General features: G+C 36.9%; 1 long non-coding RNA gene across 1 annotated transcript; it reads left to right on the top strand.

The window, feature by feature from the left end:
• The first annotated feature begins 1,414 nt into the window (after positions 1 to 1,414).
• On the top strand, positions 1,415 to 15,662 carry LOC118149887 (uncharacterized). Its single transcript, XR_004737633.3, has 7 exons — positions 1,415 to 1,498; positions 1,598 to 1,749; positions 7,697 to 7,897; positions 8,566 to 9,177; positions 10,424 to 10,448; positions 14,760 to 14,854; positions 15,550 to 15,662. It is a non-coding gene; the product is annotated as an uncharacterized LOC118149887 (long non-coding RNA).
• Positions 15,663 to 26,327: the final 10,665 nt, after the last annotated feature.

Below are 26,327 nucleotides of genomic sequence, written 5' to 3'. Positions count from 1 at the left end.
CACCCAAATCTCACACTGAAGTTCTATTACCATCTTCCCTATAAGCACCACTGAACTAAGTCTTTATTTTAAGGCACCCAAACCAGTCCAGACCCCCTGGAAACGAACAACCCCAACCAGAGCTGCCACCTCTCTTGGGTCCAGGCTAGAGGAGGGTTCCAGGAAAGGCACCTGATAACTCACTCAGTGCAGGGCACACAGAGGTGAGCTGGGGCACGGGCACTTGATGGGGACCCAGGTGGCAGTCACAGCATCCGTGCGGACATGCAAGGAAGGGAACTCCTTGGTAATCCCAAGAAGTGTAAACTTTAGTTCTAAGGTATAAACTAGAATTCAGACTACTGAAGGTAATAGACCCCAGAGATAATTATTTTTTTAAAATGATTAGTCTTTCTAGAAAAATCTTTTTGCTTGCTATTAAAGCATTCTATGGTTAAGGTTGCTTCCTAGCCACTCAGTATCTGATTAAAAGCAGAGATTACAAAACATCTCTGAAATAAACACTTACGTCTGGAAGGGAATAATAAAAACACAAAGGAAGCATCTAGCTGACCTCCCAAACTTTCAGCCATAATTTGGAATTCTGAACTGAGGGCTGAAAACCAGAAGGATATTAACATAAAATCCCTTCTCCTTTCTAGAACCCTCAAATAATTGTATTTACATCACTTCTAGTGTAAGGAAAACCAGGATAGAAAGAGAAAGCTAGGAAATGAAGAGACAGGTTCTGAATCACTGGTCAATAGCATCGAGCATAATGAGCATTTGATTAGAAGGCAGATATTTGTGTGGATAATTAGCATAGGATGATTGCCACAGTGAGTCAAGTGCACACGACGCCTCTTGACCATGGTGTCACAGCAATAGGCCCGGGAACCTGTCACAGTGCTGCATGATGAAATGGCAAAATCAAAAGAGGCAATTTCCAGGAAGTATTTCTGACTTCCTAGCTGCACATCTCTTCTTTCTTCAAATGGTGTGATTAAAGCCTTAGCTAGATCTCATTTAGCCAGCAAAGTAAAATAATTTATTATATTCAAATAATGGAGATTTTAGGATTTAATATCCATTCAGGTTTGTTTTTTAAAATCATTGTTTTGTGGAGAAATTCAACAAAATTAATTATAGCTGATTATATTTTGCTCACCAGATTAAGGGTGAATCGGTTTTGCCCAGCCCACTGACCCAAATATGAATCTATTTTGGCAACACCCTCAAAGAAACATGCAGGATTAATACTTTGTGTCTTTCAATCCAATCAAGTTGACAGTATTAACCATCACACAGGCTAAAGCAAAACATATGATCTAAACACTCTACAGCTCAGGAAACTCTGAACAAAAGTGACTAAGAATTCTATTTTAAAACTAACACCCTTCTTTACAAATTGGCAGTGTAGCAGTCGTTTCTTTTTAAGGAGAACTGAGGACGCTATAAGCAAGCAGAAGACCCAGCTCCTGGGAAATACCCTCTGGGATGCAACTTCACTCCTTTTTAGGTATGTTTACGAAAAAGGAGAAACAACAACAATCCATTTCCAAATATTTTAGGATATTTTTATTGGGAAAATGTAAAATATTTTTATGTTTTTTCATAGTGGATTCCTTCCCAGCAGCAAGCATTTATGGACATGGTACAACATAAAGGCAGGGTGCTAGGGAATGCAAGGCAAAGTGAGAATGACCGAAGCTGGGAAGAAAAGACGTATCCTCCAGAAATACATACAAATTCCCCTAATGCAAGTTCTTGGTAAGTATGATGGCACATCCCAAATGCATGGAATTTTTAACAAGTATAGGGGAATGAATGAATAGATAGATAAATTAGAGAGAGAGAGAAGGAAAAGAGAGAGAGACAAATGCATTCAAATGTCGTTCAGAATATTGCTATGCAAAGCTGTACACACTTTTATGACATCATCTACATACCACATATTTGGAGTTCTTTGGGAACTGCCTTCCTAGCAAATTTACTAATTACAAAACACACTTTTTTCACGAATGCAGCTTTTGACCAAAGAGTCAATATTTTCCAAGTTAATTACTAGTTTAGCAGACTTTGCTCCAGTTGAATTTTGTATATTAAAGTGAAATCAAATCCATTCTCAAAGTCCAACATATCTGCCAGCTGAAAATATTTAAGAATGATGGGAAAGATGTTTCTGAATGGAAAATTTTATACATTTTTATTATTTAGCAATAGTAGCAGTATCAATAAAGTAACACCTCTTAAAATGATTACCATGAAAACAATCACCAAACATTTAGAAGAGTCTTTTCAGCTCAGGGATCAAAAGCACATGCAGGACTTTGGGCAAATTATTTTATTTCTTGAGCTCTAGTATCCTATCAATGATAAACAAGTCTCATTCTATTTCATGGGATTATTATTATTATTATTATTAGGATGGAGTCTCGCTCTGTCTCCAGGCTGGAGTGCAGTGGCGCAATCTCGGCTCACTGCAACCTCCGCTTCCTGAGTTCAAGTGATCCTTCTGCCTCAGTCTACCAAGTAGCTGGGAGCACAGATATAAACCACCACGCCCAGCTAATTTTTTTGTATTTTTATTAGAAACGAGATTTTACCATGTTGGCCAGAATAGTCTCAATTTCTTGACCTCATGATCTGCCTGCCTCAGCCTCCCAAAGTGCTGGGATTACAGGTGTGAGGCAGCATGTCCAGCCTTCGCGGTGTTATTGAATGAGAGAATGTAAAAATCAGTGGTTTATGACAATGCCATGCACCTCCAAAATCTTCAATAATGTTTTCTAGTATTATTTGATAATAGGCGCCTTATAGCAGGCTTCTATATAGGCCTACCTTGTTATTGTGAAGACATATTTCACATTATACCATGTATCAAAATTTGTACAAATTATAAACCCTGTAAAATTTCATATAAGCCACATTTAGTTATTAATATTGTGTTAAAAAAAACTGAAAAAGACGTTTTGAACCCAACCAGCTGAAGTTTGAGAGTGGAACCATGGTTCTTCCTAAAATCTGAAAATGGGTTTTCTAGTACTATGTTGAGACTGCTTGATTTTTCATGAACTGATATGTATGATAAACTGGTCTTCGTTTACATATTTTTGTTATTTAACTATCTATATGCTCTAATTGTGCAGTACTTCTGGACTTGCATGCAAACATATTTTGTTAATTAGGCATATTTACTTATACAAGTTAAGTCATTTTTTAAATTCAAAGAGTTCTATAAGACAGGTTATGAGAAAAAGTAGATGCTTAACATTTTCACTATTCTTGTCCTCTCCAGAGGACATATTAAACTCTTTTAATGGATTACTTTGTACTTGTATCTGTGATGGTTAAAAATATGTATCAACTTGAATAGGTCATAAGGTGCCCGGATATTTAGTTAAACATTATTTCTGAGTGTGTCTGTGAGGATGTTTCCAGGTAAGATTAGGATTTGAATTAGCAGACTGAGTAAAGCAGGTTGGCCTCCCAAGTATGGATGAGCATCATCTGATCTGTTGAGGGGCTGAAATAAAACAAAAAGGCAGAGGAAGGAGAATTTGCTCTCTCTGTGGACTATGTGAACTGAGACATCACCTTCTCCTGCTCTTGGACTGGGACTTACACCATCAGTACTCCTGGTCCTCGGGCCTTAGATTAACTTGGGCTGGTTAATCCAGGCTTGCTGTGGTCTTGATACCTCTTTCCCATCTTCCTAGGAATTTACTTTGCCTCTCTCTTCTGCTGCATCTAATAGTTGCCTATTTCTTGTTTTTTTTTTTTTTTCTTGACTTTAATAGATCACAACCTCCTGAGAAAGGTAAAAGGATCATAGACAATCATAGTTTTCAGTTTTTGCATATCCTAAATTACCTTATCCATAAATTAACATTAGATATTTGGCTTAACACTTTTGTTGTAGATTATTTGTACTAAGAATGTGAAAATATTTCTCCTGTGTCTTCAGGTTTCTGGTGTTCTACTAAGAAATATGATGGCCTTATTCTTTGCATAAACTCTCTCTAGAAGCTTCTAGAGGCTTCTCTTTGCCTCCATTACTCTAAAATTTTAATTATGTTTCCTGGTCTGGGCCTATTTGCATTTATTGTGTAAGACATGTGGGACAATGTTAATTTTACACTTGATATTAGCCAAAAGGCCAAGAAGAGATGGGACAATGTTCATTTTTTTAAAATAATCTGTTATTTTTATTTATTTATTTTTAGAGGCAGGATTTCTTTCTGTTACCCAGGCTACAGCACAGTGATAGAATCACAGCTCACTGAGACCTCAAACTGTTGGACTCAGGAGATCCTCCCTCTTCAGCCTCCTGCCTCCTAAGCAGCTGAGACTACAGATGTGTTCCACTGAGCCCAGCTAATTTTTTTTAATGTTTTGTAGAAACGGAGTGTCACTTTGTCACCCAGGCTGGCCTCAAACTCCTGGCCTCAAGCAATTCTCCCACCTCAGCCTCCCGAAGTGCTGGAATTACAGGCATGTGCCACCATCCCTGGCTTAAAACTCATGTTCTTTAGTAATGAATATATTTTTAAAATATATTTAATCATCTAATTTTCTTATCTTCAATTTCCTATCTCTATTTGCTCTGATTTCTAGCTATCTTCTATGTTATCTTCCACTTGGTTTTTCATTTATATAAACATGTTTTTAACCTCGAAGAGCTCCTTTTTTAAAAAAAATGGAATCTTGCTCTGTCATCCAGGCTAGAGTGCAATGGCACAACCTCAGCTCACTGTAACCTCCGCCTCCTGGGGTCAACAGATTCCAAGAGCTTCTTTATATTTTATGAAGCACTTCATAAGATACATTTCTTGGTTTATGTTTCGTTTTCCCTATTGGAATATTAATGATATCTTTGAGATATTCTTTTATTTACATATTGCTTATTCAGTATTTGTCTCTCTGATTTCTTTTTACAAAATATTATTACTGCTATCTGAAACCCCCTTCTATTTGTCATTGTGGGTGCATTATTTTTCAAAAACTGTATTTGGCAGCTGCTTTTTAAGAGTCTTTAAGGGGCTCCAGAACCATTTATGCATTCAGCCCTCATGTTTAAGTAGCCCATATTCACCTGTTTCAAAAATCCTTCCCATATACTCATGATTCAGAATCAAAATTCAGATTTATCTCCAAGACAAATAAGCTTAAAACAACTTATGTGACTGGGCTCAGTGGCTCACACCTGTAATCCCTACACTTTGGGAGGCTGAGGTGGGTGGATCACCTCAGGTCAGGAGTTCAAAATCAACCTGGCCAACATGGTGGAACCCCATCTCTACTAAAAATACAAAAATTAGCTGGGTATGATGGTGGGTGCCTGTAGTCTCAGCTACTTAGGAGGCTGAAGTGGGAGAATCTCTTGAACCCGGGAGGTGGACAAGGTGCAGTGGGCCAAGATTGCACCGTTGCATTCCATCCTAGGCAACAAGAGCGAAACTCTGTCTCAAGAAAATAAAAACAAAATCAAAATACTTATGTGAACTTCCAGATGTTCCTCCCTGGGCAAGTCAATCTGAACTGCAATGCTGGGTATATGGTCTATTTTTCTTTTTCTTTTCTACTTTAGTTTGCAGTCTTGATCTTGTTTAAATGTCTAGACTTTTTCCAGAGTGTTCCTTCAAAGGCCTGTTTTTACTTGTGAATCCTTCTTGATCCTGTTCTATTCTGTGACAGCCATCTCATAGACATTGAATGAGAATCACAAATGTGAGCCACGTATTTCCATTTTAATTTTCTAGGAGCCATAAAAAAGCAAAAAGAACAGATGAAATTAATCTTAGCAATAACATTAACCTAATATACCCTAAATACTATTTTAACATGTAATTAAATATAAAATAGTAAGTTTTATTTTTTAATTTTGCATAGTGAGTCTTCAAAATCTGGTGTGTAGTTTGCCCTCATATCACCTTTCTCCTTGGGCGAGCCACATCTCAAGTTCTCAACAGACTTGTGACTAGGGACTCCCATATTGGTTACCATAGTTTGAGATACTTGCAATCCAAAATCTAGGAAGGCATGGTATCTCACTCTAAATAGCTTATAGTCAAATAAATAAGACATACACACATAGAAACAAGGAAAGCACTGTCCGATGATTGCAGTGCTAGGAATTTTCAAGGGAAAAAAACGCATCTAAATAAGATGGCCCTTGCAGAAAAGGCATTCTTGAGGAAGGGATGCTACTTAAAATAATAAAAGTAATTTCATATTATTGCCATAAATATTACACACAGAACATAATTCTATAGAATTAATCAATGACAAATTTAATCAGCATTGCATATTAGCCTAATACTTTGAAATTTAACTAGAAACCATAGGAAACAAGCAAACACTTTTAAATTTGGAAAAGTCGTAATCATGCGTTTGTGAAAATATTCTCATTGTACGGTAGAGACTAGATGGGAAAAGGGCCATGTTGGAAACAAGGAGATTAGATCAATGTCTTAGGGAGTCTGCTGAGTAACAGGTGGCATGAGAGTGAACTAAGACAGTGGCTGTGGAAATGAGAATATAAAGTAGATTGGAGACTTTTGAACAGGGTGGATTCACAATGTACTGACTGTTTGGATGGCATCAAGAGAAAGAAAAAGGGAAAGTGAGTGGGGACATTATTATGACTTTATTTCTGATTTTGGGAAGGGGAAGATGATTTCGTTCACCAAGATATAAATTACAGGAGCAAAAGCAGGTTTTTCTTTTTCCTCTACATTCCCGGATACATGTGCAGAATGTGCAGGTTTGTTACACAGGCAAACATGTGCCATGATCAAAAGCAGAAGATTTGTGCTTAACAATGATGTGTTGCCTTGTAAGCATGATTTACTGTTGGAAAACTGAGCAGAAATCCCCAATGACTAGCTAAAGATGGTTCTAGAGCTCAGCAAAAATATAGAAGAATAAACATGAGAGTCTATTCAGTATACACATACAAGAATTTTTCCATGACCTAAAATAAGCTAGAATCTCAGACATGATGTAGATGTCTTAAAAAGGATGAAAAGTGAAATGAAATTAAAGACTATGTAGGAGTCCTTTTAAATGCAAACACTAAACACAGACATGCAACAAGACAGAAATTCAACACTTTACCAATGACTTACAAGAATATTTTACTTGGCAAGACATTAAGTTTTCCATGCTGACAACATAGTAGATAAGTTTCTTAAATAAACTCAGGAGACAGCCCAAGCATGATTATTAAATTTTCTCAAAAGATAATTTAAAAGTTATTTGTACAGTTCACCAACATGTGATCAAAGTAAGATGATAGAGTTGAGTGAGGGGAAGATTTGTTTGCACTTGTCACATTACGCTAACTTTGTATCTCATTCATCAAGTTGTCTCTGGTGTACCCTTCAGCAATGTTGTGCTGCCTAATAAAGTTCAGCACATGATAATGTCCCTCTAGAGGAAACTATAACAGATTGGAAAGCATTCAGAATGGTTCACAATCCTAGATTATTTGAGAAGTTCATTTCATTGCTTTAATTGTGTAATTAAAGCTGAAGCAATAATAGTAATAGCAAGCATCAACTGAACGAACACATGCTAACGAGAGCCATATTAGTGCTTCACACAATTTAGATAGCTTAATCCTCACAACAAAATAATATGTAGGGACTATTTTTATACCAACTTTTTTTCTGTCTTATTTTCCTCCTTTCCCCTGCTGCCTTTTGTTTGACAGGAGAGTTACATTTCCAAGCACTTACTTCAGGTGGTTTCTTGCTGGATTCAACCAGCGGGAGGCACTGGTGTGAGATTAGATGATGGAAGGAAAGATGAAGACAGGACAATTCTCCTCTTTCTTTTGGACAGCAGCAATCTCCTTTCAAACTCCAGTTCTTGCTTGGTACACAGTCTGCACCTCACAGCAGCACCCTCCATGGTACGACCCCCATGGGATGACCCAGAATCTGGGGTTTGGGAATGCCACTTTCTCCTGTTGCCCTTCTAGCCCTGGGGGCACTGGTGACTTCCTGCTCTTGCTAATCTTCAGGGAGTCTCAACATTTCCTGTTTGGCTTCTCAGTTCTTCCATTGCCTGTGTCATTAGTGTTCAATATTACATTTATGTGGAACATTTCTGCTTTCCTAATTGAATAATGACTTATATATCCATATTTACTTGTTTTTATATATTTATATTATATATTAATTTTAATATATATTTATTATATATCAAATATTTATATATAAATATGTGGTTATTTATATATATACAAAACGTACATACACATGACCTGTTATATACTTATTTTATATTATAAGAGAAAGGGAAATATTTAATGTTGATTACAACTGTATGAGATAAGGATTATTATCCTTGTTGTTGTTTTTATGTTTTTACAGTTATGTTTTACAGTTAAGAGTTGATTTCTATTTCAATAGTGGTTTTAAGTCCAAAAAGTACTTACACATTGTCTCTCCATCTTTTGGCTGGTTTTAACCTCTCATTGACACTAATCATATGATGCTATTGTAGTTTTTCACTGCTGTGGTGAAAACTCACCACAAATTTAGTGGCTTGAAATAAAACATATTTATTATTTTCTAGTTCTGCAGGTCGGAAATCTGGCTTGAGTATCCCTGGGCTAAAAAGAAGCTGTTGGCAGAACTACATTCTTCCTGGAAGTGCTAGAGGAGAATCTTGATTCCTTCTCTTTTTTTCTGCATCTAGAGGCTGCCATATTCTTTCAATCATGGTATCTTCCTCCATTTTTAAAGCCAGCAATAGCAGGTCAAGTCCTATTCACTTTACGTAACCCTGAGGTTTATGTTTTTCTGGGGGGCCCAGCAGAATAATCCAGAATAATCTCCCTGTTTTAAGATCAGCTAATTAGCAACCTTAATTTCATTTACAACCTTAAGTTCTTCTTGCCATGTAATAGGATATATTCATAGGTCCCAGTGATTATGATATGGACCTCTAGGTGGGGGGGGCCTTATTCTATCTAATACAGGTACTTTTTATTTTTTATAAGATGGTTATTTCCTATTAGATTATCAGCTCTTTATGCATATATCTCATATCTCCCTGATTTCTCTATGCTGCATTGCACAAAATAAGCAATCAGTAAAAATGAAACACCTGCTTCCTTTTTTGATGCTGGTCCACCAAGCGCTTATCACAGTAAAAGCCTCCAGCAAAATACACAAAAACCTTGGGGTAAGTTTCATTTCTTATATTTGTTCTACAAATATCAATTGTAAATATATGTAGAATACAAACTGTTGAGTGTCTTGAGCCACTGCTGAAGTTTGCCCACAAAATGAGAGAGATATGAAGAAGCCATTAAGTGATGCCAAGCTGCGGATGACAACACAATATGGCAGCAGCTTCCATGGTGGCGTGAGCCATCATGAGCTCAGAGGTTGTTGGATGTTCCCATTTCTCAGTGCCGGAGAAGTCACTATACTTGAAAAACAGAGAACCATCTATTCACTCTTCCAGATAAATTCCAGTTTGTTAATGCTTTTAGAAATGAGTTTATTTGGGACATGATGGAACAAGTGTACAGTTGAGGAACCTATGTTTACATGTCTTTTGTATGCAGTCTAATGTATGTAAAAATTGTGTAACACCAAAGAAGCAGCAAGTAGGATGTGATAGAATATGTTCATCTAAACCATTCTGGAGAAGAAAGAGAAAATAAGTAAAAGAGGTAAAAAAGAAACTGGATGTAGCTCACAAACCCAACAAGAGAGCCAAGAGTTTGCTGGGAATTTCTAAGAATCATCATACATTTTTTTTCAACTCATATTTTAGTTTCAGTGAATACACGTTCAGGTTTGTTACATGGGAAAATTGCTTGTCACTGAGGTTTGCTGTATGAATGAGCCCATCACCTAGGCAGCGAGCACAGTGCCTGATAGGTAACTTTTCAACATTCATCCTCTTCCCACCTTCCCCTCAAATAGTCCCAAGTGTCTGTTTTTCCCATCTTTATGTTCATGTGCACTCAATGTTTAGTCTCTACTTGTAAGTGAGAACATACAGTGTTTGGTTAATTTGCTCAGGATAATTGTCTCCAGCTGCATCCATGTTGCTGCAAAAAAATTTTTCATTTTTTTCTATAGCTGTATAATATTCCATGACATATATGTACCACATTTATCCAGCCCAATGTTGATGGGAACCTATGTTGATGTATGTCTTTGCTATTGTAAATAGGGTTACAATGAACATCTGAGGCATGTGTCTTTCTGGCAGAACATTTATTTTCCTTTGAGTATATACCCAGTAATGGGATTGCTAGGTTCAGTGGTTTTAAGTTCTGTTTTTGGTTCTTTGAGAAATCTCCAAACTGCTTTCCACAGTGGCTAAATTAATTGTCATTCCCACCAAGAGTGTATGAACATTTCCTTTTCTCCACAGCTTGACCAACATCTGTTATTTTTTGACTTTTTAATAGTAGCCACTCAGACTGCCGTCAGATGGTAAGTATCTCACTGAGGTTTTGATTTGTCTTTCTCTGATGATTAGAGCTGTTGAGAATTTCTGTATATATTTCTTGGCCACATGTTATGTCTTCTTTCAAGATGTATCTGTTCATGTCTTTTGCTTTTTTTATGGGACTGTTTTGTTTTTGCTTATTGATTTAAGTTCCTTATAGATTTTTTTATATAAGATCTTTGCAGGATGCATAGTTTGCAAATATTTTCTCCCATTCTGTAGGTTGTCTGTTTACTCTGTCAATAGTTTTTGTTGTTTTTTTTTTTTTTTTTTTTTTTGCTGTGCAGAAGTTCTTTAGTTTAATTAGGTCCACTTATCTATTTTTGTTTTTGTTACAATTGCTTCTGGTGTCTTAGTCATGAATTCTTTGCCAAGACCAATGTTCAGAATGGTATTTCCTAAATTTTCTTCTGGGATTTTATAGTTTTTGGTTTTACATTTAAGTCTTTAATTCATCTTGTATTAATATTTGTATATTTTGAAAGATAAGAGTCAAGTTTTATTCTTTTGCATATAGCTAGACAGTTATTCTAGCACCACTTATTCAATAAGGAGTTATTTTCCCATTGCCTATTATCAATGTCATTGAAGATCAGATGCTTATAGGTGTGCATCTTCATGTATGGGTTCTTATTCTGTTCATTGGTCTATTTGTCTGTTTTTGTACCAATCGCATGCTATTAGTGTTACTGTAGCCCTAAAGTATTGTTGGAAGTCAGGGGGTATGATGCCTCCATCTTCGTTTTTCTTGCTTAGAATTATCTTGGCTATTTGGGCTCTTTTTTGTTTCATATAAATTCTGGAATTTTTTTCCAATTCTATGAAAAATGATGCTGGTAGTTTGATAGAAATAACCTTGAATCTGTAGATTGCTTTGGGCAGTATGGCCATTTTAACTATATTGATTCTTCCAATCCATGAGTATGTTTTTTCCATTTGTTTGTATCATCTTTGGCTTCCTTCAGCAGTGTTTTGTAGTTTTCCTTGTAGCTATTTTTCACCACCTTGGTTATATGTTTTCTTGGTTATTTTATTTTGTGTGTGTTCAGCTATTGTAAATGAAATTGTGTTTTGGCTCTGAGCTTGAACATTATTGGTGTGTAGAAATGCTACTGATTTTTCTGCATTTATTTGGATCCTGAAACTCTACTGAAGTCATTTTTCAGTTCTAGGAGGCTTTTAGTAGAGTCTTTGGGATTTTCTTGATATAGAATTATATCATCAGTGAAGAGAGATCGTTTGACTTCTACCTTTTATATCAGGATGACTTTTTTCCTATCTTTTGCCTAATCACTCTGGCAAGGACTTCCAGTATTGTGTTGAATATGATTGGTAAGAGCAAACATCCTTCACTTGTTCCAGTTCTTAAGTAAAATTCTTCCAGCTTTTGCCTTTTCACTATGATGTAGGTTGTGGGTTTGTTATATAAGCTCTTATTATTTTGAGGTATGTTCCTATGATTCCTAATTACTGAGGATTTTTATAATGAAGGGGTGTTAGATTTTATCAAAAGTTTTTCTACATCTATTTACATAATAATATTTTTTAAATCTCTGTTTGTGTGGTGAATCACATTTATTGATTTCCACATGTTGAACCAGCCTGGCATCTCAGGAATCAAGCTTACTTCATCACAGTGAAGTAATTTTTATGTGCTGAAGGATTTAGTCTGCTTGTAATTTGTTGAAGATTTTTCATCTATGTTCATCAGGGACTATTGGCCTGTACATTTCTCTTTTTTTGTTTTGTCTTTGCCAGATTTTGCTATCAATGTGATTCTGGCTTCATTGAATAACTTAGGGAGGAGTCTCTCTTACTAGTGTTTCAGAAGAGTTTCAATAGGATTGGTACCACCAGCTCTTTGTATATGTGCTAGAATTCAGCTGTGAATCCATCTGGTCTAGAGCTCTTTTTGATAGAAAGGTTTTATATTATTGATTCAATTTTGTAACTTGACACTGGCCTGTCCAGGGTTTCAATTTCTCCTTGACTTGGTCATGAGAGGTTGCATTTTCCCTGAAATTTCTTTATTTTCTCTAGATTTACTAGTTTGTGGGCATAGAGGTGTCTCTGGGAGTCTTTTTTATTTCTGTGGGCTTGGTTGTAATATCACCTTTGTTGTTTTTGATTCTGTTTATTTGGCTCATCTCTCTTTTTTCCTTCATTAATCTAGATAGCTGTCTATCAGTTTTGTTTATCCTTTCAAATAACCAGCATTTGGTTTCATCGATCTTTTGTATGGATTTGGGGGTTTCAGTTTTTTTCAGTTCTGATCTGATTTCAGTTATTTCTTTTCTCTAATACCTCTAGGGTTTGTTTGCTCTTTTTTTTAGTTCCTTCAGGTATGATGTTAGATTGTTAATTTGAGATCTAACTTCTGGTTGTAGACATTAAGTGTTGGATTTCTTTTTTTTAATTTGACACTTGCTTCACAGTTGAGCATACTATCAATCTTAGGATATGTTTCATGAACAGGTGAGAAGAAGGTACATTCTATGGTTGATGGGTAGGGTATTCTGTACATGTTTATTAGTTTCGATTGTTCAGGTGTAAAATGTAAGCCCAGAATAGCTTTGTTAGTTTTCTGCCTAAGTGATCTAACACTGTCAGTGAAGTATTGAAGTCTCCCACTATTACTGTGTGGCTCTCTAAGTCTTTTTGTAGCTCTGGAAATACTTGTTTTGTAAATCTAAGTGCTCCAATGTTAGGTGCACATATATTTTGTGTCGTTAAGTCATCTTGTTAGATTGAACATTTTTCATAATACAGTGCCTTCTTTGTTCCTTGTTACTGTTGTTGGCTTAAAGTCTATTTTATCTGATACAAGAACAGTGACCCCTGCTCTTTTGTTGTTTTCTGTTTGTATGATAGATCTTTCTCTAACCCTTTACTTTGAGTCTATAGATTACATTATGTGAAAGATTTATTTCTTGAAGGCAGTAGACACATATGTCTTGTTTTATTATTCAACTTGACACTCTGTGCATTTTAAATGGGGCATTTGATCATTATTATTCAAGGTTAATATTTATAGGTGAGGTTTTTATTCTACCATGAAGTTGTTAGCTGGTTGTTTTGTAGTTTCTATTGTGTAGATGCTTTAAAAGACCTACGTACTTAGCTGTGGTTTTCTGGAAACAGATATAAGTCTTTTATCTCCATGTTTAGAACTCCCTTGAGTCTCTTATAAGGCTAATATAGTTGTAATGAATTTCTTTGGTGATTTCTTGTCTGAAAAATAATTTAATTCTCCACTTATGAAGCTTTGGTGGGTTATGAAATTATTGGTTGGAGTTTCTTTCCCTTCAGAATGCTGAAAATAGGGCCCTAGTCTCTGTCTGGCTTGTAGAGTTTCTGCAGAGAGGTCTGCTGTTAGCCTGTATGGGTTGCTTTATATGTGATCTTACCTTTTTCTTTAGCTGCCTTTAATTTTTTTTTTTTAGGATTGACTTTAGACAGCCTAGTGACTACATGTCTTAGTGATGTTCATTTTGTACAGTATCTCAGAGGTGTTCTCTGAATTTCCTGTATTTGCATGTCTACCTTTCTAGCAAGATTAGTGAAATTTTCTTGAATTATTCTTTCAAGTATATTTTCTGGGTTGTTTACTTTTTGTGCTTCTCTCTCAGGAATACCAGTAACTTACAGGTTTGGTCACTTTACATAATCCCATCTTTCTCAAAGACTCAGTTTAATTTTTTAATTCTTTTATTTCTTTTTGTTTGGGTTAGTTTAAAAGACTTATTTTCAACCTCAAAAATTCTTTCTTCTGCTTAGTCTAGTCCACTGATAAAGCTTTCAATTATATTTTGAAATTTTCTAAGTGAGTTTTTCAGTTTTAGTAGCTCTAATTGATTTTTTTTTTAATGTTTACCTGTTCTTTTATTTTCTGGATTGTTTTGGAAGTTTTTTGTGTTGATTTTCAACCTTGCCTTGGATCTTGTTGAGTTTCCCTGCAATCCATGCTTTGAACTCTCCATCTGTTATCTCTGTGTCTCCATTTTGACTAGGGATCATTGCTGGGGAGCTAGAGTGAAACTTTGTGTCACAACATTGAAATTTTTCTAGAGGCAGAATTCTTATGCTGGTTTCTTCTCATCTGAGAAAGTGTTGGGTGGGTTTTTTTTGCTTTGTTGTTTGGTCCTATGCACTTCTGTCAGCCAGTTATATATTGGGCTCTGTGGTTCAACCTTCATGGCAGAAGATGACATTTGTAGGTAACTGCCAGCTGCAGCATAAGCAGGTGGGTATAAATGTGATTTTTATTTACTGTGGGGTGCTCTCTGCTGTTTCAGGTGAAGGGTTGGCCACGACTTGTTGAAGCAAAATTTAGAAATGCATGAAATAATTCTAGAAATGAAAATATGTGAAGTAAGAAGAAAAGAGTGAGGTAAAACTAGCTACTTCCATTATTCCCCAAAAGCTATGGCTTATGCCAGGCTGAAGAGGAAAGTTAAATGTGCAGCACACACGTGTTGCCTGGTGGAATATGAACCAAGACGAAGCCTGAGCACATCCATTGCTATTGAAACTGGAGTTTAGAGCCATCTGGTCCAAAGCCATACATTACAGCTGAAAAGGACTCAGGAGTGTACAGTTGCCAAAATATACATTACCAGTTCATAGCAAAAGCAAGTAAAAAAAATCCATGTTCCTTAATCTTATTTTGCACTACTATGACAATTTTATATTCTGAAATAGGTTTCAGATTTCTAAAAAACTGCCAATATCTCAAGTAACTTTGTAATAAACTAGTCTCTGGCAATACCATTTTAAAAGTCCACACATGTACCTGGTAAAAGGGAAATGGGCAAAATATAACATCCTTTGGTATAGAAATACATTAATAAAACGAAGTATTGCCCTTAAATGTGAAGAACGTATTATTTAACCTTGGGATTATCCCTTTCTACTGTGGTGATTCTTAATCTAGTTTTGTCTTATGAGTTCATTCATCTTCTTTTAGTTCCAAAATTAAAAGCTAAAGGACAATTGCCTTCATTTTATTGGTAAACAAATAGAAGCAAAAGTGGTGAAAGTCACTCCTTACAAAAATGAAAGACTGCCTCTTTTTTTTCTTGGCAGATGCATTCTGTAACTTTGGCCACCATATCTCTGACACTTTATTCCATTCTGGGTTCCATGGATGTTGACTGTTGCTGCTAAGTTACCCTAAGAATAGCATTTCTTTCATGTCAGTCCAACTGTACTTGGCTTCTGTTCACCGCAGTGATTCCTGGAACACAGTGAAACTGAACCTTCTTCAAGTCATTCGATGTTGAGTACAGAACCTGTTACCTTTTAGTTCGCATTTGTCCAAACTCTTGGATCCCAAAGGGACAAATACCACCCCCTTACTGGTGCTAAAGAAGACCTTATAACTTACAACTGGTCATTAGTAAAAGCGGGGTGAAAATGAAGGAGATTTCTGTTTCCCACATACATCTTAGAACCAAGTACTGATAAAGCCTTGTATTTATTTAGGCTTCTGTTGGTCTGGAATAATATATGCCTCAGCAAAATTGGCTTATATATTTGTTTGGGGTAAAGATCCCAGGCATAAGTTTATAATTTTGACCTCTAGAAAATATAGTAATAATTTTAAGTCACCTTATTGTTACTACCCATATAAATAATATTATTACAATAAATGGTTTATATCCATTAGAAAAATAAACCTTATAATTGTGAAATGAAACACTGTAAGGAGCTGTGTTGTTTGATGTTATGGCAAAACTTCCAAAACAATTCTAGGCCCCTCCATTTCTGGACTTCTCATTGAGCCTATAACAATTTTCTTTTTACTTTAATCTACTGTCATTATTACTTGGTTTTACTTACACTTGAAATCATCTTAATTTACACAGGGTATAGGTAATACATAATGTAATATGATTCTTAGATTATGTGTTTATAAGTAATTAAAGTATAACATGTATCATTCTTATGTCAATAATTTTCAATATAATAATAGAACTTGTTTTCTTTCTATTTTTAAAAATAATTTGTCAGTTTTTATTCCCATTATAGAAAAATTCGGATTAAAATATTTTGATCAGAGAGATAAGAAGATGGAATCATGGAATTTGCTAAGACGGCTGTAAGATATACTGCCTGCTGATTTGTTTACTTCTTCTTTATGATACTTAACTACCTGTGAGACAGGTTTTATTTTTTCTTAGTCACTCACCTGAGTTTACAGGCACTTCAGCTGCTGCAGCTTTCTGAACTCATATATAAGATTTTCAGAACTCTATTTCTTTTTTACTTAAGCTGGCATGAGTTCTAGAATGAGAGAATAAAGAAATGTGGAGAGAAAATTATCAAAGATGTAATTTAAGAATCTATTCAGAATTGAAGGATGCATGCATTCAGTCTTAAAAGTCCTACTTAATAACAAATAAAATAAATTTTTAAAAATTCACGGAGTCATATTGCAAAAGTTTTATAACACGAGAGATAAAAAGACAATCCTAAAATCTTACCCATCTGGGTACACAGATCACAAAAAAACAACGGCACTCAAAGTTTACTGGATGATAAAACACAATGGAATAATGCCTTGAAAATCAAAGATACACTTATTTTTAATCAATTTATAGTGCAATGACGGATCTAATTCTCCTCTCCTAGCTAGGCAGTCAAATTACACTTCCTTGTCCTCTTTAATATTAAGTGTGGAAATGTAGTGTTGACACTTGCTTTGGCCAATTAAATATGATAGTCACATATGTCACTTCAAGGTAGAAGGTGCATGATGTGCCATGCTTCTTACCAGACTTGATAAATATGGCCCTTTGAATTGCTTAGCCAATAAAGAATAAATGGATGCAAGGTGTATCATTTTCAAATGGAATGTTCAGAGTCAGTGGAGTATTAAAGTCTTCCAAAATTATTGTGTGGGAGTTCATGTCTCTGTAGGTCATTAAGAACTTGCTTCATGTGTATGGGTGCTCCTGTGTTGGGAGCATATATATTTAGGATAGCTAGCTCTTCTTGTTGCATTGATTCTTTTACGACATTATCAAAGACTAGGATGGCAACCCCTGCTCTTTCTTTGCTCTCCATTTTCTTGGTAAATCTTCTTCTATCCCTTTATTTTGGATCGATGTGTGTCTTTGCACATGAGATGGGTCTCCTGAACACAGCACACTGATGGGTCTTGACTTTTTATCCAGTTTGCTAGTCTGTGTCTTTTGACTGGGGCATTCAGGCTATTTACATTTAACATTAATATTGTTATATGTGAATTTGATCCTGCCATTTTGTTACTGGCTGGTTGTTTTGCCTGTTAGTTGACACAGTTTCTTCATTGTGTCATTGGCCTTTACCATTTGCAGTGGCTGGTACTGGTTGTTCTTTTCAATGTTTAGTGTTTCCTTCAGAAGCTCTTGTAAGGCAGGGTCTGGTGGTAACTAAATTTCTCAGCAATTTCTTGTCTGTAAAGGATTTTATTTTTCCTTCACTTATGAAGCTTAATTTGGCTGGATATGAAATTCTGGGTTGAAAGTTCTGTTCTTTAAGGATGTTGAATATTGGCCCCCACTCTCTTCTGGCATATATAGTTTCTGCCAAGAGATCTGCTGTGAGTCTGGTGGACTTCCGTTTGTGGGTAACCCTACCTTTCTTTCTGGCTGCACTTAGCACTTTTTCCTTCATTTCAACCCTGGTGAATCTGACAATTATGTGCCTTGGGTTTGCTCTTCTTGAAGAATATCTTTGTGGTACTCTCTGTATTTCCTGGATTTGAATGTTGGCCTGCCTTTCCTGGTTGGGGAAGTTCTCTTGGATAATATCCTGAGGAGTGTTATCAAGCTTGGATTCTTTCTCCCGCACCCCATCACATTCAGATAAACTGATCAAGTGTTGATTAGGTCTTTTCACATAATTCCATATTTCTTGGAGGCTTCATTCATTTCTTTTCACTCTTTTTTTTCTCTGATCTTACCTTCTCATTTTATTTCATTTAGTTGATCTTCAATTTCTGATATCCTTTCTTCTGCTTGATCAATTCAGGTACTGAAACTTGTGTATGCTCACAAAGTTCTTGTGCTGTGTTTTTCACCTCCATCAAGTCGTTTATGTTCTTCTCTAAGCGGGTTATTCTAGTTAGCATTTAACATTTTTTCAAGATTCTTAGTTTCTTTGCATTGGGTTAAAACATGTTCCTTTAGCTCAGAGAAGTTTGTTACTACCCACCTTCTGAAGCCTGCTTCTGTCAATTCATCAAACTCATTCTCCATCCTGTTTTGTTCCCTTGCTGGTGAGGAGTTGTGATCCCTTGGAGAAGGAGAGGTATTCTGGTCTTTGATGATTTCATCTTTTTTGCATGGATTTATCCCATCTTCATGAATTTATCTACCTTTGATCTTTGAAATCGGTGATTTCAGATGGGGTCTCTGAGTGGACATCCTTTCTGTTGATGTTGAAGCTATTTCTTTTTCCTTTTCTTTTATTTTTTAAGTTTTCCTTCTAACAATCAGGCCCCTCTGCTGTAGGACTGATGGAGGACCATTCTGGACCTTACTTGCCTGGAAATCAGCCATGGGGGTTGCCAATCAGCAAGTATTGCTGCCTCATCTTTCCTCTGGTAGCTTTGTCCCGGAAGGGTACCCACCAAGTGACAGCCAGAGCTCTCCTGTATGAGGTGTGTTTTTGGTTATACAGAGGTCAGGGAGCCACTTGAGGAGGCAGTCTGTCCCTTTTCTGCCTGCAGAGTCACTGCTGGGCTGTCACAGACTCAGTCCAGCTGCCATGTAAACTTCCTCTGGCTTTTGTTTAAACAGGTAGGTTTAGACCTGCCTCAGCAATGGCAGACACCCTTCCACCCACCGAGCTCAATTGTCCTGGGCCAAGCTCAAACTGATGTGCTGGCTTAAAAACTTTCAAGTAAGAGGGCTTTAGTTTGCTGGTCTTTTGGGGTGTGGGACCACCAGCCATATCACCTGTCTTCCTGCTTTCAGCTCCCCCTCCTTCTGGGGATCAGGCAGCTTCATCCTGCAGATGTTCTCAGTGCTAGTCAACATTAGCCCAGATCTGTGCCAACAACCCATGGCATCTGCTGGAGCTGCCACAGTGCTTTTCAGCCCTGCAGGGATCTCCTGGTCTGTGGGTTGCAGAGGGCGTGGTAGAAGCACAGTATGTGAACCAGAGTGCCAGTGTGGGGTGGGTCTCCGATCCTCTAGTCAGTCTCACTTCCTGAGGGAGGCAGTGCCCCACTCTGCCACAGTTTGCCCTCATTGGGCTACACCCACTGTTCAACCAGTCCCATTGAAATGAACCTGGTACCTCAGTTGGAAATGTGGAGATCACTCATCTTCTGCATCTCTCTCGCTGGGAGCTGTGCTCTGGAGCAGTTCCTATTCAGTCATCTTGGCAGAATCTGTATGTTTTTGTATATAGTAATATTCCAAGCCATGTACTAATTCAATGTCAAGTACTCAGTGATGAAACACTTATACCTTAGTCATGGACTTATTGCTGTCCTCTGGGTGACTTCTAATTTAATGTATCAAAACTTACGTGCTCTTCCCATTCAGCAAAAGGCATTATGTTAAAGTTTCTCCCCAACATAGGGTGAATGTGAGAATTGGAAAGTGTTAGTTCAATATAGTAGCCAAAGGACTAATTATGTGGTTTCACTGGAAAGGCAACCCTAATTCTAAATTAAGTTCCAGGATAGCATTAGAGAAAGGATCCACCGTTGGAGTTTTTCTTTCACTCTAACATAAATCAAAGGTGATGGAGAATTGTATTGCAACTTCTCCTAAACTAAATTTATCTTGGAACAGAGACAAAACAAAGATGATTTATGAACTGAAGGACATTTTCCACTATTATTCTGAACATATGTAAACAAAGAATGAGACTGAAAATCTATATGCCCTTTTACCTAGCTTCAGGGAGCTATCTCATTGAAACTGTTTGCTACCTCATGGAAAATAACCAAAATGGGTTAGCCCCATGGAACAAAAGAAGTGACATTATAAACTCAAGTGACAAGCAACAAGATCCCAAAGGGAGCAGATTTCTTAAAAGGAACTTTCAAAATCCCTTTCTTCTAGGTTTATCAGCGTGGGGAGCTTAATTTCAAGAAGCTTTAGAGAGGGAGAACATTGTGGCACATACTCTGCTTAGTTTAGATCTCTTAATCCTTCTAAATTGTTCTGCCTTGTTTAAAAAGATCTGCTTACAACTATCATTGTGCAAGTGTAAACACAAGCGTTCTCAAATCATTCTTAGAGCTTCAGCTCTGCCAGACATCATTCATGTCTCATTTTACAGACAAACCCTTAGCACCACCAAATCTGCTTTAAAAAACCAACCACAATGCAAGGCGCATGTACAAATCTTTGCATGTCTGGGTTTCCCTACAAGGGCATTGAGTTTTATTCCCATCACAATTCTTGTTTATAGCTTACTGGATTTATAGCCACCCTCTTAAACATCCGCAGTCGTCATTTTTTTCTTTTTCCTAAGGAAAAACACAACTCTCTCTATAGAACAGAAAACAGGTATTTTCTCCTATTAAGCCTTAAAAGGAGGTGTTCTTTCTGTGTTTTAACCATTGAAGTAAGTGAAACATAAGACTCCAATGATGTCAGGAGAATTAGGATGAGGAACCTTGACACTAGGGCTTTGATATTTTTGCAAAGTTCCATGAGCTGCAAGTCAGGAAAACAGAGTTTTAAACCCACAACTTTTATTAACTCACTGTGTGGCTCAAAGCAAATCTCTTCATTTTCTTTGTGTTTCATAGAAACACAGATCTTTAAAACCAGGAGCAACCTTAGGATTTCATTCAATACAACACACTCATGTGTGAGAGAGAGTCCCATATCCCAGATCACTAATTTAACCTCCTTTGGGGGCAGAGCTGGAGCTTCTCTACAGAACGTCTAATTTTACAGTGTATTTACTGGTATCCCTACTATGCTATTACTCAGTTCCCTAAGCCACAGCCAAGGTCTAAGGACAGATTTCCTATCAGGAGAATTGCAAGGATCACACAAAATATTTCACCTGGAGGCATATTTAAAAAATTGTAAATGAAACCTAAATGGAAGATGTTGGATATCTTACACTTAACAATAGCTATGCAATGCAAATTCCAATGCTATCTTTGGAGTTACTTTCCGATTTTTATAGTAATACATCAAGAAAGAAGTCATCTTTGAGAGTCCATTATTGGCAAAAACCTACTGTCTCATTCTCTCTAATGATTGTGTGTGTTTGCGTGTGTGTGTGTGTGCATGTGTATGTGCCTGCACACATGTGCGCCTGTGCATATGTGTAACTGAAAAGGGCTGCTCTGAAGAGAATGCCTAGAGCCCTAACAATGGTCACCATTTTTTACATCTTGACCCTGTCTTTACTACAACACTAACACTTTTAGGATAAGTTACTCGATCTGGATAAAATTTTGTCTTCCCAAAATTGGTATTTGAAGCCTTAACCCTTTATGTGATTGTACTTAGAGATAGGGTGTTTAGAAAATAATTAATGAAGGTTAAATTACATCATAAGAATGGGGCCTAATAGGACTGGTAGCCTTACAGGAAAGGAAGAGAGAGATTTCTTTGTCTTCACAGAGAAGTCATATGGGCATATAATGAGATGGCCGCCACCTGCAAGCCAGGAAGACTTGGCTTCAACACCTCACCAAAACTCAATTGCCTAAATCTTGATCTTGGACTTCTAACCTCCAGAACTGTAAGAAAGCAAATTTCTGTTGTTGATACCACCCGGTCTGTTGTGATTTGTTATAGCAGCCTCAGCAGACTAATGCATTACTTCGGAGTAAATTACTAAAAATAAATCATTTAAGAAACATCCTACTGAAAAGTAAACTTTCTGTTAAAAAAAAAAAGCAGAAATATTTAGAAAGTCAGCTGAACACGTTTGTTTTGAGTAGTTCCTTTCCACATCACTTCCTGACACATCTGGCTTTTAAAGGTTTCCAATATGACATTTAGTGGCAATAGCAAAAACAACAACAATTCAATCAGATTCTTAACATCATGATTACATCCAACGAAAAAAATGTGGCATGCCTTATTCCAGAGCAATAAAAATGTTATTGTGCTGCTTTTCTTATTTCTAAAAATATAGCAGCCCCAGAAAAACAAGTAAATAACTCATTCTTCCATCAGTAAAAACCAGAATATTCTTAAAGTGGAAAATCTTTTGTGAGTTAGCTTCTCTAATGGGTGATCTCTGGGCTCGTCCCTAATTGGAGCTTGTGACAAAATGCCACAATGCTCAAGCTCTTTCACCTAGTACCAAGCATTTTAACAGATGAAATTGCCTGAGTCATAATTGTTTTCAAGGAGTTCTTTCCCCCTTCCTCTCCAGCTTTTAGTTACAAGTATTATTTTTTCCAATACTGCTTTTCTCTTTTTTGTTGCCAGAAAACCCAAGCTCATTTTCAAGATTAAATTACAGCCAGTGACTTTCCTTTGTTGAAAGGACAAGATTTCTAACAAAGAAGGTACCTTTCAGGGTAAAACAAGATGCATTAAGGCACTGGGTCCCAAGGCCTAGATATCTGCAATCTTCATAAAGCCAAGCAACCTTGTAAACCATCCAGATGTTAGTACTAATATCAATCTTGCTTTCTCAAAAGGAAAGAGAAAAGAAAAGGGAAGGAAAAGAACCTCTTATCCTACACACACACACACACACACACACACACACACACACGCAATGATATCAATAGCTGAGCTCTGAGGATTAAAATTCGACAGAGCTTATTGTCACGTTATTTATTTAAAATAATCTGAATATATTTCTGTGGTGTGTTACATAAATTGAAATAATATACATTCCATTGACTAAACTCTTGAATATTTTCATCAGTTTAAATTAAAAGGTAAAATCTAAAAACAAAGGTAAAAAGTGAGCAATTTAGAATCTCCTTCATATGTTTTCCCATTTATTTATTGCAATCGCAAAAATGTTAAGGATTATTTTACTTAGTATCAGAGAGCACACGTTGTTAAACTAATACTTACTAAAAGACATTATCTATACCCTGTTTATTGCCTTGCCTGGAGTTGATGTGAGAAGGAACCATGGTGCACTAAGAAAAACTAAAAGAAGAAAATGGTATTTATGTTATCTTTCCTTGATCAGTTTTAATAGAAGATGGTCCATTTAAGGTCCTATCTCAGAAGAGCAGAGGTGCCTGCTAATGCAGGATCTCCCAAACTGACACTGCTCTAATATGATGCATGAGCCTTTCTCTCCAATCTGTAGTAAAAGCCTTGGTCCTCACTGCTTTAGCCACCACATCCCAATCACAAGTCCATCTTACTCCTTGCCCCCAAAACAATTTAAGACCCATATAATATTAACCCACATTTTCCTTTATCAACTTTCCCTAAACCATCTCTCATGGTCATGTTAACTTCAAATCCATGCCTCCCTAGGCAACTTTGTCCCTTAACCCAACCTCTATTCCCATCCTGAGGATCTATCCACTGCTCAACACCAGCACTCCTTTCTCAGACCTGTCCTGGCTCTTCCAGATCCATAATCATCTCACACCCCTAATTTCAAACGTCAGTCCATTCCCATCTCATCTTTGGCAGAACTTTCCTTCATGGTTTCAAGCTTATTCAGGCAGAATATCAGAAACCCTATGTGTGTCTGCTTTTCAACTGTTTACTCTCTAATCCAAATTGCTAATTTTTTCATTCCCATGGGACCAGAGATATATCTCTCCATCCTGCCCTGATATTCCTGGATTCTCTCTTCTAATTCTGGGTACAGCTTTTACTGTCTGGGACCATGGTCTTTCCTAAGTTGCTGTTGTCTTTTACTTTCTCATGCACGGCTTTTCTAAAATGCATTTAAGAAAAAAATAGTGTCAAAAATACAAAAAGATATAAACAGCAAGGTAAGGTGTTATTATAATTGCAATAAAGCCTAAGAAACACCAGCAGAATAAAAATAATAGTGAATTTGCAGTTATAGAACATTGGTCTCATAAGGGATGTGTGGCTTCACATTTGCTGTTAGAATTTAAGACATGGGCCGGGTGCGGTGGCTGAAGCCTATAATCCCAGCACTTTGGGAGGCCGAGGCAGGTGGATCATGAGGTCAAGAGATCAAGATCATTCTGGTCAACATGCTGAAACCCCGTCTCTACTAAAAATATTTTTAAAAATTAGCTGGGCATGGTGGCGCATGCCTGTACTCCCAGCTACTCAGGAGGCTGAGGCAGGAGAATTGCCTGAACCCAGGAGGCAGAGGTTTCGGTGAGCCGAGGTCATGCCATTGCACTCCAGCCTGGGTAACAAGAGCAAAACTCCATCTCAAAAAAAAAAAAGAATTTAAGACATGTTATTTATTTAATTTTCCTGAGTATACTACAAGGCTTCATTACCCCCACCTACTTCTTTTTTTTTTTTTTTTTTTGAAAGAAAAAAGAAAAGGAGTACAGGAGAGGAAGAAAGAAGAAGAAAAAGAGGGAGAGAGAACGGGAATGTAGCTTTATTCTAAAAATGGGTATTAATAATGGCCAATCAATATTTTATGTATTTAAGGTGGAGAATGTATATTTTGTGTATTTAAAGTGGAGAGCTCTATAAATATTTATTAAGTTTACTTGTTCCGGATCTGAGTTCAAGTCCTGGATATCCTTATTAATTTTCTGTCTCGTTGAGTCTAAATCTCTTTATGAGTCTTATGCCTCTGGGTGTTAGGATCATTAGCTCTTATTGTTGCATTGATCCTTTTACCACTATATCTTTGTTGCTTTGAAATCTATTTTATCAGATGCGAGAATTGCAACTCCTGCGTTTTATTTATTTATTTATTTTTGTTCTTCATTTGGTTGGTAAATCTTTCTCCATCCCTTTAAGTCTTTGTGTATCTTTGGATGTGAAATGGGTCTGGATGATCCAAGATGGCTGATAGCTAACAGCTCGGGATTGTAGCTCCCAGTGAAAGTGCAGAGAATGAGAGGACACCACACTTTCAGATGAATTTTCATCACTCACGGACCAGAAGATTCCCAGTGGAGGGGCCCCATGGGTCGCCAGCGCAACTCTTGTGGTCAGTGCAGTGGTTTTGCTGGCGCCTCGGCGTGGCAGCTCTTCATGCAGAGTAAACAGGAGGAGATTCCCAGGGCAGAAGAGCACCATCAGTCTTATCGCTGCTGTTTTGGCCGGCGCAATGGGTTGCTCGGATTCCAGCACTGGGAATCAATAAACTGGGCATCCACTCAGAAACCCAACTAGAAAGGTGGTAATCGTAAAGATGACAGATGGATAAATTTATAACAAACAGAAGAAACCAGCCTAAAAAGGCTGAGAATAGCCAAAATCAGAACCCCTCTCCCTCTACAGGGGATTACAGTTCCTCATCAGCAATGTAACAAGCCCTGATGGAAAAGGGCTGTGTGCAATTAACAGAAGTAGGCATCAGAAGGTGGATGATAAGAAACTTCTGGGAGTTAAAAGAACTTGTTCTAACCCAATGTAAAGAAACTAAGAACTCTGAAAAAAGGTTTGACAATATGCTAACAAGAATAGATGATATAGAGAGGAATATAAATGAACCAACGGAGTTAAAAAACACAACCAAAAAACTTAGCAAAATATGCACAAGTTTAGCTGAACTGATCAAGCAGAAGAAAGGATATCAGAGATTGAAGACCTAGTTAATGAAATAAAACGAGAAGACAATAGAGAAAAAAGGATAAAAAGGAATGAGCAAAGTCTCCAAGAAATATGGAACTATGTGAAAAGACCTAATTTACATTTGATAGGAGTATCTGAATACGATGAAGAGAATGAACCCAAGCTGGAAAATACTCTTCAGGATATTATTCAGGAAAATTTTCTGAATCTAGCAAA

This window comes from Callithrix jacchus, chromosome 21 (assembly GCF_049354715.1).
Source record: "Callithrix jacchus isolate 240 chromosome 21, calJac240_pri, whole genome shotgun sequence".
In the NCBI taxonomy this organism is placed as follows: domain Eukaryota; kingdom Metazoa; phylum Chordata; class Mammalia; order Primates; family Cebidae; genus Callithrix; species Callithrix jacchus.
This window is presented reverse-complemented; position numbering and strand designations above follow the sequence as displayed.